Raw genomic sequence first — 15,498 nt, 5'->3', positions numbered from 1 at the left:
ATGCTCAGTGTGCAAAGCAGGACTTAGTCCTAGCACTTAAAGGACCTTCCTGAAAGGACAAATGGACTTAGCTGCAGTATCTGACCATGTGATTCTCGATCTCCACTGAGAGATCTTACTCAGGGCATGCTCAGAACGAGAAAAGCAGTACTTAGTCCCAGAAGCATCTGCTCGCCGCTGCCCAGCACTGACTTCAATGGCAGAAGCCGGAAAAGCAGCAGTAACTCTTTGTACAGAGTGGGACTGAGTAAGACGCTGGGACCGACGTCTCCACTGAGCAAGCTCCACTGCGGCTGGAGAAGAATGGGATACCGCAGCAGAGATGGTTTGAGATTCCCCCTGTGCAGAGGCGAGAACTCGACACCTAACCCACACCAATCCCCACAGAAAGCACAGACAGGGAAAACTGAAAAACGCACGACGCCGCAGTCACACAGAATTACACGAAAATGTGCACAGGACAAAGCAAATACAAATATAGGAAGGAGAAATATGACAAAGGATAATACACCACCAGATACGATATTCCTTCTCCTAGACCACCACTCCAGACCGAGATCACCAGGCACAAGACACAAGCTATAATCGGCAACGCCCAAAGTTTGGCAGAACTATTTAAAGGCAGAGGGCATGACCCAGCCTCCAATCCGAGTACCAGCTAGGTTAACCCCGGACAACCTAGATAAAATCTAGCTGGCGCCACTGAGCGCACAGTGGACGAATACAGAATTACCGCTGTCTGTCAGAAGCCCTAGTGTGAATAGCATCCGACATGACAGTACCCCGCCTTCTACGAGGGACCCCAGGGCCATGACAACTTATAGGACCCGGCTTTACCCGATGGCAGTGGTGAAACATAGTGACCAGCCCGTCCGCATGAATGTCCGAGGCTGGTACCCAAGACCTCTTCTCAGGCCCATAACCACGCCAGTGTACCAGGTACTGTAAAGTGTGGCGCACTACTCGAGAGTCAACCACCTTGGAGACTTCAAACTCTAAATTGCCATCCACCAAGACAGGAGGTGGCATCGGCGCTGCGTCCACGGAACCCATCACCTTTTTTAATAAAGAACTGTGGAACACGTTGTGAATCTTATATACCGTAGGGAGCTCCAATCGGTAGGCTTCCGGGTTAATGATGGCAGCGACCCTAAACGGACCAATAAACCTTTGACCCAATATAAGGGATGGTATTTTGAGTCTTATGTTTTTTGTGGACAACCACACCCAGTCACCCACACTCAGGTCCGGACCTGGCACACATCTACGGTCAGCCACACATTTGTACCTTGCCCCCATGCTCAACAGGCGCTGTTTAACTCTCCTCCAGACTGATGACAGTTGTGCTCCTAAGTGGTCCTCCTCCGGGACGCCAGAAGAGCCCCCCTTACTCAAAGTACAAAATTGAGGATGGTGCCCGTAAACACAAAAAAACGGAGACTTCCCAGAAGGTTCCTGGCAGTGATTATTTATGGCAAACTCAGCCAAAGGAAGGAACGCCGACCGCTCCTCCTGGTTGTCAGAAACAAAGCAGCATAAGTACTGCTCCAAATTTTGGTTCATACGCTTGGTCTGACCATTTGACTGAGGATGAAACGCTGAAGAATGCGACAACTTGATCCCCAGCCGTGAGCAGAATGCTTACCAAAATTTTGCCACAAACTGAGAACCCCTATCAGACACGATGTCAGACGGGACCCCATGAAGTCTGACCACCTCCTGCACAAATACCTGAGCCAGAGTCTTAGCGTTAGGCAACGAAGGCAAAGACACAAAGTGCGACATCTTTGAGAACTGATCAACAATCACCAAGATGACCGTGTTCCCAGCTGAGGATGGCAAGTCTGTGATAAAATCCATGGAGATCTCCGTCCATGGCCTACTGGGTACCTCGAGAGGAAGTAGTGTGCCAGCCGGACGGGAGCGGGGCGTCTTAGCCCTAGAGCACGTGGTGCATGCTGACACGTACGAGACCACGTCCTGTCAGATTTTGGGCCACCAAAACCAAAGCGACACCAACTCAAAAGTACCCCTAAACCCTGGGTGGCCAGCCAGGACAGCATCATGATGCTCCGCCAATACCTTTTATGCGAAGATGGAGCGGTACAAATGATTTGTTAAAGGGAAGCTCAGGTGGTACCTCCTCCTGAGCCTCAGCAATCTCAGCCTCAACCTCAGTTGTGAGAGCCGAGACCACTACACCCTTTTGGAGATTGGGTACGGGTTCTTCCCAAGGTTCTCCCCCTGGAAAACACCTGGACAAAGCATCCGCCTTAGTGTTCTTAGACCCAGGTCTGTAAGTAACAAAAAAGTTGAACTGCTTGAAAAACAACGCCCAGCGAGCCTGCCTGGGGGACAGACGCTTGGCTGACTCAAAATAAAGCAAATTCTTATGGTCGGTAATAACAGTAACCTGGTGAACCGACCCCTCCAAAAAGTGTCGCCATTCCTCAAAAGCCAACTTGATAGCCAACAACTCCCTGTTGCCGATATCGTAGTTACGTTCAGCGGGCAACAGTTTCTTGGAGAAATAGGCGCTTGGACGCAACTCGCTCAAGGATGAGCCTTGTGACAGCACCGCCCCCACTCCAACCTCAGACGCATCGACTTCCACGGTAAATGGTTTCAATACGTTCGGCTGCGCCAGAATTGGGGCCGAAGCAAAACTGTTCTTCAGAAATTCAAATGCGCGCACAGCAGCCTCAGGCCAGGCGGAGAAATTGGTACCCTTTTTCGTCATGTCAGTAAGCGGTTTAGCAATGGTAGAAAAATCTTTGATAAACTTCCTATAGTAGTTAGAAAACCCAAGGAACAGCTGAAGCGCTTTTAGGTTATCAGGCCATTCCCAATGCAGCACCGCTTGCACCTTAGCGGCGACCATTTTAAACCCTGAAGCGGACACAATATAACCCAAGAAAGCCAACTCCTGAACCAAAAATACACATTTCTCAAGTTTTGCATAGAGCTTATTCTCTCTGAGAAGCTGTAACACCTGCCTGACATGCTCTAAATGAGTATCACGGTCGCATGAATAAATGAAAATGTCATCTAGGTACACAATAACGAACTTCCCCAAAACATGCGAGAACACATCATTAATGAAATGTTGAAATACTGCAGGTGCATTTGTCAACCCAAATGGCATCACCAATTTTTCAAAATGACCCTCAGGAGTATTAAAAGCCGTCTTCCACTCATCACCTTGACAGACTCTTATGAGGTTGTACGCCCCCCTGAGGTCAAGCTTGGAAAACCACTTAGCACCTGCCACCTGGTTGAACAAATCAGGAATCAATGGCACAGGGTATGGATCACGAACTGTAATCTGGTTTAACTCCCAGAAATCCAGACACGGCCGTAGACCGCCATCTTTCTTCTTAACGAAGAAGAACCCCACTGCCACCGGTGAGGACGAAGGCCTGATGTGCCCTTTGCTCAAACTTTCAGCAATGTAGTCCTTTAACGCTTGCCTCTCAATTGGCCCCTGGTTTAAACCTGATAGTACAGTCATAGGGGCAACGTGGTGGCAATTCTGAGCAACCCTTCTCAGAAAACACATCCGCGAAATCCAGCAGTGACTCAGGAATGCTAGGAGTCACAGCGGACACACATGTGGCCAGTAGTGTTGAGCGATACCTTCCGATATCGGAAAGTATCGGTATCGGTTTGGATCGGCCGATATTCAAAAAATATCGGATATCGCCGATACCGATACCCGATCCCAATGCAAGTCAATGGGACCAAAATATCGGAATTAAAATAAACCCCTTCTTTCCTTGTAGGTTCATTCTACATGAAGGAAAACAACTAAGAATAATGTAGGATGTATGGGGGAGGTGGCGGAGACATTAAAGGCAATGAGGATTAGTCCAATCAAATAGAATAGCATGTTTTTTTTTTTTTTTTAAAGACGTTCGGATTGAAAAAGATATTGACTATGTAAATTTTTTTTATTTTGTCAGATATTGATGTTTCACTATTCCACGACCTTCCCCTTCTTTTTTTTCCTTTTCCCACACTTTCATCTTCATCATCATCATCAGCATCTTTGACATCAACTTCTTCACCTTATTCATCTTCTTCTTCATCTTCTACCTATTTTTTTTTTTTTATTACATTCTTCATATTCATTTTCTTCAACTATTATTATTCTTCCTATTCTACATATTCTTTTTATTCCACTGTTATTATTCTTCCTATTCTACTTCTTCATCATATTCTCATTTGTGACAGGCATTCCCGTAGTTGTTATCTATAAAAGTTGGAAGATTACACCTTCCGTTCTGCCAGTCACAAAAGTTACATTTGTCCGCGTTCAGTTTGGCCTGCAGCATCAGGCTTTATCCAGGGGCACCACGAGGAGGAACGGACTCACCCCCATACACTGCTTAGTCTTCTTCTGCATATAATTTAGATAATATCTTTTGCTCTGATATTAAGTCTTATGCTTAATGTTCTTCTGCTCTTTGTTCTGCAGCCTCTTGTTCTTCTGCTTCTCGGTCTTCCATGTTGTCGTCTCCAAGTTCGTCGTCTCCAGTGTCGTCATCTCCGCCGTCGTCGTCTCAGCCGTCGTCGTCTCCGCCGTCGTCGTCTCCGCCGTCGTCGTCTCCGCCGTCGTCGTCGTCGTCGTCATCGGGGTGGTCTTCCGGGTCGTCGTCATCGGGGTGGTCTTCCGGGTTGTCGACGTTAGGGTCTTCAACTTGGAAATGTAGCAGAAGGTACAAGAAGGCTGAGAAAATGCCAAGAACCAGCTGATGGAACTGGAACTCGGATGGCTACCCGAAAGTTCAAGAGCATATGGAACTACCGAGGACCAGCTGACGTTACTGGAACCCGGTTACTAAGCAGGAGGTACCCGTGCTAAAAAGCACTACCAAGGACCGCCTGACGTTGGCGGAACTCGGATACCCAGAAGGAGGCACCTAAGCCAAAGGCTCTGCCCGGAACCAGCTGACGTTACTGGAACCAGGATGGGGAGCAGAAGGTACAAGAGCAAAAGACACTGCCGAGAACCAGCTGACGGTACTGGAACCCGGATGGGTAGCCGAAGGTCCAAGAGCCAATGGAACTACCAAGGACCAGCTGATGTTACTGGAACCCGGTTACTAAGCAGGAGGTACCCGTGCCTGAAAGCACTACCAAGGACCACCTGACGTTGGTGGAACTTGGATACCCAGAAGGAGGCACCTAAGCCAAAGGCTCGGCCCGGAACCAGCTGACGGTGCTGGAACCAGGTGGTGGACCCCAAGGCCCACAGGAGAGGAGAGAACAGCTAGGCCGCGAGGCAGCCGCAGTTACCGAACCCCAACAGTCCTACAGGGGGAGCTGGGCCTACTGGCACTACAGAACCAGCCTTGACTACCAGTTCACGCAGCCCACATAGGAAGCTCCTAAACTGGAGGCACCCTGGAGTTGGCTAACCCGACCGCACCACGACGAGGCAAGCATAGGTGTCTCAGTGAGCTTGACACAACCCGGAAACAGCTGACGGTGCTGAAACCAGGCTTGGCACGAGGGAGTACCTGTGACAAGAACACTGCCGAGAACCAGCTGGCGGTGCTGGAACCCGGATGCGTTGCCCCAGTGTGCAAGAGCCAATGGCACGACCGAGGACTAGCTGACGGTGCTGGAACCCGGTTACTAAGCTGTAGGTGCCCGCGCTTAAAAGCACTACCAAGGACCGCCTGGCGTTGGCGGAACTCGGATACCCAGGAGGAGGCACCTAAGCCAAAGGCTCGGCCCGGAACCAGCTGACGGTGCTGGAACCAGGTGGTGGACCCCAAGGCCCACAGGAGAGGAGAGAACAGCTAGGCCGCGAGGCAGCCGCAGTTACCGAACCCCAACAGTCCTACAGGGGGAGCTGGGCCTACTGGCACTACAGAACCAGCCTTGACTACCAGTTCATGCAGCCCACATAGGAAGCTCCTAAACTGGAGGCACCCTGGAGTTGGCTAACCCGACCGCACCACGACGAGGCAAGCATAGGTGTCTCAGTGAGCTTGACACAACCCGGAAACAGCTGACGGTGCTGAAACCAGGCTTGGCACGAGGGAGTACCTGTGACAAGAACACTGCCGAGAACCAGCTGGCGGTGCTGGAACCCGGATGCGTTGCCCCAGTGTGCAAGAGCCAATGGCACGACCGAGGACTAGCTGACGGTGCTGGAACCCGGTTACTAAGCTGTAGGTGCCCGCGCTTAAAAGCACTACCAAGGACCGCCTGGCGTTGGCGGAACTCGGATACCCAGGAGGAGGCACCTAAGCCAAAGGCTCGGCCCGGAACCAGCTGACGGTGCTGGAACCAGGTGGTGGACCCCAAGGCCCACAGGAGAGGAGAGAACAGCTAGGCCGCGAGGCAGCCGCAGTTACCGAACCCCAACAGTCCTACAGGGGGAGCTGGGCCTACTGGCACTACAGAACCAGCCTTGACTACCAGTTCACGCAGCCCACATAGGAAGCTCCTAAACTGGAGGCACCCTGGAGTTGGCTAACTCGACCGCACCACGACGGGGCAAGCATAGGCGTCTCAGTGAAGTTGACACAACCCGGAAACAGCTGACGGTGCTGAAACCAGGCTTGGCACGAGGGAGTACCTGTGACAAGAACACTGCCGAGAACCAGCTGGCGGTGCTGGAACCCGGATGCGTTGCCCCAGTGTGCAAGAGCCAATGGCACGACCGAGGACCAGCTGACGGTGCTGGAACCCGGTTACTAAGCTGTAGGTGCCCGCGCTTAAAAGCACTACCAAGGACCGCCTGGCGTTGGCGGAACTCGGATACCAAGGAGGAGGCACCTAAGCCAAAGGCTCGGCCCGGAACCAGCTGACGGTGCTGGAACCAGGTGGTGGACCCCAAGGCCCACAGGAGAGGAGAGAACAGCTAGGCCGCGAGGCAGCCGCAGTTACCGAACCCCAACAGTCCTACAGGGGGAGCTGGGCCTACTGGCACCACAGAACCAGCCTTGACTACCAGTTCACGCAGCCCACATAGGAAGCTCCTAAACTGGAGGCACCCTGGAGTTGGCTAACCCGACCGCACCACGACGAGGCAAGCATAGGTGTCTCAGTGAGCTTGACACAACCCGGAAACAGCTGACGGTGCTGAAACCAGGCTTGGCACGAGGGAGTACCTGTGACAAGAACACTGCCGAGAACCAGCTGGCGGTGCTGGAACCCGGATGCGTTGCCCCAGTGTGCAAGAGCCAATGGCACGACCGAGGACTAGCTGACGGTGCTGGAACCCGGTTACTAAGCTGTAGGTGCCCGCGCTTAAAAGCACTACCAAGGACCGCCTGGCGTTGGCGGAACTCGGATACCCAGGAGGAGGCACCTAAGCCAAAGGCTCGGCCCGGAACCAGCTGACGGTGCTGGAACCAGGTGGTGGACCCCAAGGCCCACAGGAGAGGAGAGAACAGCTAGGCCGCGAGGCAGCCGCAGTTACCGAACCCCAACAGTCCTACAGGGGGAGCTGGGCCTACTGGCACTACAGAACCAGCCTTGACTACCAGTTCACGCAGCCCACATAGGAAGCTCCTAAACTGGAGGCACCCTGGAGTTGGCTAACTCGACCGCACCACGACGGGGCAAGCATAGGCGTCTCAGTGAAGTTGACACAACCCGGAAACAGCTGACGGTGCTGAAACCAGGCTTGGCACGAGGGAGTACCTGTGACAAGAACACTGCCGAGAACCAGCTGGCGGTGCTGGAACCCGGATGCGTTGCCCCAGTGTGCAAGAGCCAATGGCACGACCGAGGACCAGCTGACGGTGCTGGAACCCGGTTACTAAGCTGTAGGTGCCCGCGCTTAAAAGCACTACCAAGGACCGCCTGGCGTTGGCGGAACTCGGATACCCAGGAGGAGGCACCTAAGCCAAAGGCTCGGCCCGGAACCAGCTGACGGTGCTGGAACCAGGTGGTGGACCCCAAGGCCCACAGGAGAGGAGAGAACAGCTAGGCCGCGAGGCAGCCGCAGTTACCGAACCCCAACAGTCCTACAGGGGGAGCTGGGCCTACTGGCACTACAGAACCAGCCTTGACTACCAGTTCACGCAGCCCACATAGGAAGCTCCTAAACTGGAGGCACCCTGGAGTTGGCTAACCCGACCGCACCACGACGAGGCAAGCATAGGTGTCTCAGTGAGCTTGACACAACCCGGAAACAGCTGACGGTGCTGAAACCAGGCTTGGCACGAGGGAGTACCTGTGACAAGAACACTGCCGAGAACCAGCTGGCGGTGCTGGAACCCGGATGCGTTGCCCCAGTGTGCAAGAGCCAATGGCACGACCGAGGACTAGCTGACGGTGCTGGAACCCGGTTACTAAGCTGTAGGTGCCCGCGCTTAAAAGCACTACCAAGGACCGCCTGGCATTGGCGGAACTCGGATACCCAGGAGGAGGCACCTAAGCCAAAGGCTCGGCCCGGAACCAGCTGACGGTGCTGGAACCAGGTGGTGGACCCCAAGGCCCACAGGAGAGGAGAGAACAGCTAGGCCGCGAGGCAGCCGCAGTTACCGAACCCCAACAGTCCTACAGGGGGAGCTGGGCCTACTGGCACTACAGAACCAGCCTTGACTACCAGTTCACGCAGCCCACATAGGAAGCTCCTAAACTGGAGGCACCCTGGAGTTGGCTAACTCGACCGCACCACGACGGGGCAAGCATAGGCGTCTCAGTGAAGTTGACACAACCCGGAAACAGCTGACGGTGCTGAAACCAGGCTTGGCACGAGGGAGTACCTGTGACAAGAACACTGCCGAGAACCAGCTGGCGGTGCTGGAACCCGGATGCGTTGCCCCAGTGTGCAAGAGCCAATGGCACGACCGAGGACCAGCTGACGGTGCTGGAACCCGGTTACTAAGCTGTAGGTGCCCGCGCTTAAAAGCACTACCAAGTACCGCCTGGCTTTGGCGGAACTCGGATACCCAGGAGGAGGCACCTAAGCCAAAGGCTCGGCCCGGAACCAGCTGACGGTGCTGGAACCAGGTGGTGGACCCCAAGGCCCACAGGAGAGGAGAGAACAGCTAGGCCGCGAGGCAGCCGCAGTTACCGAACCCCAACAGTCCTACAGGGGGAGCTGGGCCTACTGGCACTACAGAACCAGCCTTGACTACCAGTTCACGCAGCCCACATAGGAAGCTCCTAAACTGGAGGCACCCTGGAGTTGGCTAACCCGACCGCACCACGACGAGGCAAGCATAGGTGTCTCAGTGAGCTTGACACAACCCGGAAACAGCTGACGGTGCTGAAACCAGGCTTGGCACGAGGGAGTACCTGTGACAAGAACACTGCCGAGAACCAGCTGGCGGTGCTGGAACCCAGATGCGTTGCCTTGCCTATTAAAGATTGTCTTCCTAGAGCCCCAACTAGCGGTGTTGGAGCAAAGGGTAAGCAGAGGGAGATGAGTGTAGGCCGAAGCCTGCACTGGAGGCAGCTTTGTGTCTGCGTTGCGTTTGCAGGACACTTTGCCGGCTACACACTGGGGGAACAGCTGGCGTTGCTGAACCCCACTAACACAATGGCGTGTGTTTTTCTCTGTGCAGCTAGCACTTGCGGGCAAAAACTAGCGATGTTAGAGCCCGTGTTGAAGCAGGAGGAGGAGGAGAGGAGCAGAGTGTAGGCCGAAGCCTAGTTGAACCAATTTCAAAGGAAACCTTTAACCCCCCCCTCAGGTGTTACAAAGTACAAGAGACACACCTTGTGCAGTATTAATGCTGCACAAGTGAAAGGTTGCTCTATTAATTTGTCTACTTGCACACGCTGAATGAAAGACATACACAATTTACCCCATTCTACAGTCAAACTGTAGTGGATGCGTGACTTGGTTTTTTGATGAGACGCAGCACAGGTGTCCAAAATAACGCCTTGGTGCTTGGCGCAGCTTCCTGAGCGTTGTTATTTGCTGTACAGGAGTCTGCGCTCTTGTGTTATCCCTTGGCAATGCCCTGTTAGCGCTGCCCATCTTATGACATCATTTCATGTTGGCCGGTGCGGTTAACGATGGCCATAAATCCCAGACCCACAGTGTCTTTTCATAAAGCCACACTGCGGTGCTGGGATTCGTGGCCTTGAGCAGTAAATATTTTGGCCGCTCACACACGTCCTTACACCTGCTTCAGACTGGGCGGCCTCTGCTGATCCCTTCTCGCATGCCGCGGCCATGAGGCTGCACAGTCTGAAGAAGGCGGAAGGAGATGAGTTAAGACAGGCGAAGATATGCACTGCTCGTGCCCATCAATCACACCCTCGCAGTCAAAATAATTAAGACAACGAGGAGCATTTTATTCAGGCAGGGCGGACGAACAGGCGCAAGTAGCCAACCAATGATGTCAGAAGACGGGAAGCGCTACCAAGGGGGGTGCTGCGTATCATTAGAAAGGAAAGTCACACCTCAGGGACAGTGGAATGGTCTCAAAGAGACACATTTTGTACGTGTTGAGTTCCACGTGGGCAAGGAGAAAACATCAGCCACCTTGTACAAATGCAGCAGTACTGCTGTACAAGGTGGCTGTTATACATATAAACACCTGGGGGTGGGGGCCAGGCTCCCTTCAATTTCAGTTCATGTGCCTGCGTGGCGTTTGCAGGTCACGTTGCAAGCTGCACAGCAGGGGAACAGCTGGCGGTGCTGAACCCCACTAACACATTGGCTGGTGTTTTTCTCTGTGCAGCTAGCATTTCCGGGCAAAAACTAGCGGTGTTTGAGCCCAGGGTCAGCAGGAGGAGGAGGAGAGGAGCAAAGTGTAGGCCGAAGCCTGCACTGGTGGCAGCTTTTGGTCGGTTGTGCCAGCGTGGCTTGTGCTGGACACGATGCCGGCTACACAGCGGGGGAACAGCTGGCGGTGCTGAACCCCACTAACACATTGGCTGGTGTTTTTCTCTGTGCAGCTAGCATTTCCGGGCAAAAACTAGCGTTGTTAGAGCCCAGGGTCAGCAGGAGGAGGAGAGGAGCAGAGTGTAGGCCGAAGCCTAGTTGAACCAATTTCAAAGGTTACCTTTAACCCCCCCTCAGGTGTTACAAAGTACAAGAGCCACTCCTTCTGCAGCATTAATGCTGCACAAGTAAAAGGTTGCTCTATTAATTTTTCTACTTACACAAGCTGAATGCAACACGTAGACTATTTAGCCCATTATACTGTTAATCAGTAGTGGAGGCGTGACTTGTCTTTTTAAAGAAAAGCAGCACAGGTGTCGAAAACAACACCTTTTTGCATGGGCGCAGCTTCCTGAGCGTTGTTAGTTGCTGTACAGGAGTCTGCGCTCTTGTGATCCTTTGGCCATGCGCTGTGAGCGCTTCCTGTCTTATGACCTCATTTCATGTTGGCCGTTGCGGTTAGCGATGGACATGAATCCCAGACCCACAGTGTGTTTTTATAAAATCACACTGCGGTGCTGGGATTCGTGCCCTGGTGCACTAAATATGTTTGCCGCTCACACATGTCCTTCCACCTGCTTCAGACTGGGCGGCCTCATCTGATCCCTTATCGCCTGCCGCGGCCATGAGGACACCCAGTCTGAAGAAGGCGGAAGGAGATGAGTGAACACAGGCAAACATATGCACTGCACATGCCCATCAATCACACCCTCGCTGTCCAAAAAAATAAGACACCGAGGGCCGTTGTTTCGAGCAGGGGAGATGCACAGGCGCAGCCAGCTAACCAATGATGTCAAAAGACGGGCAGCGCTAACAAGGGTGGTGCTGCGTGTCATTACAAAGGAAAGTCACACCTCAGGGACATTGTAATGGTCTCTAATGAGACACATTTTGTACGTGTTGAGTTCCACGTGGGCAAGGAGAAAAAGTCAGCCACCTTGTACAAATGCAGCAGTACTGCTGTACAAGGTGGCTGTTATACATAGAAACACCTGTGGGTGGGGGGCAGGCTCCCTTCAATTTCAGTTCATGTGCCTGCGTGGCGTTTGCAGGTCACGTTGCAAGCTACACAGCAGGGGAACAGCTGGCGTTGCTGAACCCCACTGACACATTGACTGGTGTTTTTCTCTGTGCAGATTGCATGTCCGGGCAAAAACTAGCGGTGTTAGAGCCCAGGGTCAGCAGGAGGAGGAGGAGAGGAGCAAAGTGTAGGCCGAAGCCTGCACTGGTGGCAGCTTTTGGTCGATTGTGCCAGCGTGGCTTGTGCTGGACACGATGCCGGCTACACAGCGGGGGAACAGCTGGCGGTGCTGAACCCCACTAACACATTGGCTGGTGTTTTTCTCTGTGCAGCTAGCATGTCCGGGCAGAAACTGGCGTTGTTTGAGCCCAGGGTCAGCAGGAGGAGGAGAGGAGCAAAGTGTAGGCCGAAGCCTGCACTGGTGGCAGCTTTTGTTCTGTTGTGCCAGCGTGGCTTGTGCTGGACACGTTGCCGACTACACAGCAGGGGAACAGCTGGCGGTGCTGAACCCCACTAACACATTGGCTGGTGTTTTTCTCTGTGCAGCTAGCATTTCCGGGCAAAAACTAGCGGTGTTTGAGCCCAGGGTCAGCAGGAGGAGTAGAGGAGCACAGTGTAGGCCGAAGCCTAGTTGAACCAATTTCAAAGGTTACCTTTAACCCCCCCCTCAGGTGTTGCAAGGTACAAGAGCCACACCTTGAACAGCATTAATGATGCACAAGTCAAAGGTTGCTCTATTTAATTTTGCTCCATGCACACGCTGAATTAAACACGTACACTATTTAGCCCATTATACTGTCAAACAGTAGTGGAGGCGTGACTAGTACTACTAGTCTTTTTAAGGAGACGCAGCACAGGTGTACAAATTAACACCTAGGTGCTGTGCGCAGATTCCTTACCGTTGTTATTTGCAGTACAGGAAACTGCGCTCTTGTGTTATCCCTTGGCAATACCCTGTTAGTGCAGGCCGTCTCATGACCTCATTTCATGTTGGCCGGTGCGGTTAACGATGGCCATGAATCCCAGACCCACAGTGGCTTTTCCTAAAGTCACACTGCGGTGCTGGGATTCGTGGCCTTGTGCAGTAAATATGTTCGCCGCTCACCCATGTCCTTACACCTGCTTCAGACTGGGCGGCCTCAGCTGATCCCTTATCGCATGCCGCGGCCATGAGGCCGCACAGTCAGAAGAAGGCGGAAGGAGGGGAGTGAAAACAGGGGAACATATGCACTGCTCGTGCCCATCAATCACACCCTCGCAGTCAAAATATATGAGACAACGGGGGGCGTTGTGTCGGGCAGGGGGGACGCACAGGCACAGCCAGCCAACCAATGATGTCAGGAGACGGGCAGCGCTAACAATGGGGGTGCTGCGTGTCATTAAAAAGGAAAGTCACACCTCAGGGACATTGTAATGGTCTGTAATGAGACACATTTTGTACTTGTTGAGTTCCACGTGTGCAAGGAGAAAAAGTCAGCCACCTTGTACAAATGCAGCAGTACTGCTGTACAAGGTGGCTGTTATACATAGAAACACCTGGGGGGGTGGGGGGCAGGCTCCCTTCAATTTCAGTTCATGTTCCTGCGTGGCGTTTGCAGGAAACGTTGCAAGCTACACAGCAGGGGAACAGCTGGCGGTGCTGAACCCCACTAACACATTGGCTGGTGTTTTTCTCTGTGCAGCTAGCATGTCCGGGCAGAAACTGGCGTTGTTTTAGCCCAGGGTCAGCAGGAGGAGGAGAGGAGCAAAGTGTAGGCCGAAGCCTGCACTGGTGGCAGCTTTTGGTCAGTTGTGCCAGCGTGGCTTGTGCTGGACACGATGCCGACTACACAGCAGAGGAACAGCTGGCGGTGCTGAACCCCACTAACACATTGGCTGGTGTTTTTCTCTGTGCAGCTAGCATGTCCGGGCAGAAACTGGCGTTGTTTGAGCCCAGGGTCAGCAGGAGGAGGAGAGGAGCAAAGTGTAGGCCGAAGCCTGCACTGGTGGCAGCTTTTTTTCTCTTGTGCCAGCGTGGCTTGTGCTGGACACGTTGCCGACTACACAGCAGGGGAACAGCTGGCGTTGCTGAACCCCACTAACACATTGGCTGGTGTTTTTCTCTGTGCAGCTAGCATTTCCGGGCAAAAACTAGCGGTGTTTGAGCCCAGGGTCAGCAGGAGGAGTAGAGGAGCAGAGTGTTGGCCAAAGCCTAGTTGAACCAATTTCAAAGGTTACCTTTAACCCCCCCCTCAGGTGTTGCAAGGTACAAGAGCCACACCTTGAACAGCATTAATGATGCACAAGTCAAAGGTTGCTCTATTTAATTTTGCTCCTTGCACACGCTGAATTAAACACGTACACTATTTAGCCCATTATACTGTCAAACAGTAGTGGAGGCGTGACTACTAGTCTTTTTAAGGAGACGCAGCACAGGTGTACAAATTTACACCTAGGTGCTGTGCGCTGATTCCTTACCGTTGTTATTTGCAGTACAGGAAACTGCGCTCTTGTGTTATCCCTTGGCAATACCCTGTTAGTGCAGGCCGTCTCATGACCTCATTTCATGTTGGCCGGTGCGGTTAACGATGGCCATAAATCCCAGACCCACAGTGGCTTTTCCTAAAGTCACACTGCGGTGCTGGGATACGTGGCCTTGTGCAGTAAATATGTTCGCCGCTCACACATGTCCTTACACCTGCTTCAGACTGGGCGGCCTCAGCTGATCCCTTATCGCATGCCGCGGCCATGAGGCCGCACAGTCAGAAGAAGGCGGAAGGAGGGGAGTGAAAACAGGGGAACATATGCACTGCTCGTGCCCATCAATCACACCCTCGCAGTCAAAATATATGAGACAACGGGGGGCGTTGTGTCGGGCAGGGGGGACGCACAGGCACAGCCAGCCAACCAATGATGTCAGGAGACGGGCAGCGCTAACAATGGGGGTGCTGCGTGTCATTAAAAAGGAAAGTCACACCTCAGGAACATTGTAATGGTCTGTAATGAGACACATTTTGTACTTGTTGAGTTCCACGTGTGCAAGGAGAAAAAGTCAGCCACCTTGTACAAATGCAGCAGTACTGCTGTACAAGGTGGCTGTTATACATAGAAACACCTGGGGGGGTGGGGGGCAGGCTCCCTTCAATTTCAGTTCATGTTCCTGCGTGGCGTTTGCAGGAAACGTTGCAAGCTACACAGCAGGGGAACAGCTGGCGGTGCTGAACCCCACTAACACATTGGCTGGTGTTTTTCTCTGTGCAGCTAGCATGTCCGGGCAGAAACTGGCGTTGTTTTATCCCAGGGTCAGCAGGAGGAGGAGAGGAGCAAAGTGTAGGCCGAAGCCTGCACTGGTGGCAGCTTTTGGTCAGTTGTGCCAGCGTGGCTTGTGCTGGACACGATGCCGACTACACAGCAGAGGAACAGCTGGCGGTGCTGAACCCCACTAACACATTGGCTGGTGTTTTTCTCTGTGCAGCTAGCATGTCCGGGCAGAAACTGGCGTTGTTTTAGCCCAGGGTCAGCAGGAGGAGGAGAGGAGCAATGTGTAGGCCGAAGCCTGCACTGGTGGCAGCTTTTGGTCGGTTGTGCCAGCGTGGCTTGTGCTGGACACGATGCCGGCTACACAGCGGGG

The sequence above is a fragment of the Ranitomeya imitator genome, chromosome 1 (assembly GCF_032444005.1).
Source record: "Ranitomeya imitator isolate aRanImi1 chromosome 1, aRanImi1.pri, whole genome shotgun sequence".
In the NCBI taxonomy this organism is placed as follows: Eukaryota; Metazoa; Chordata; class Amphibia; order Anura; family Dendrobatidae; genus Ranitomeya; species Ranitomeya imitator.
This window is presented reverse-complemented; position numbering follows the sequence as displayed.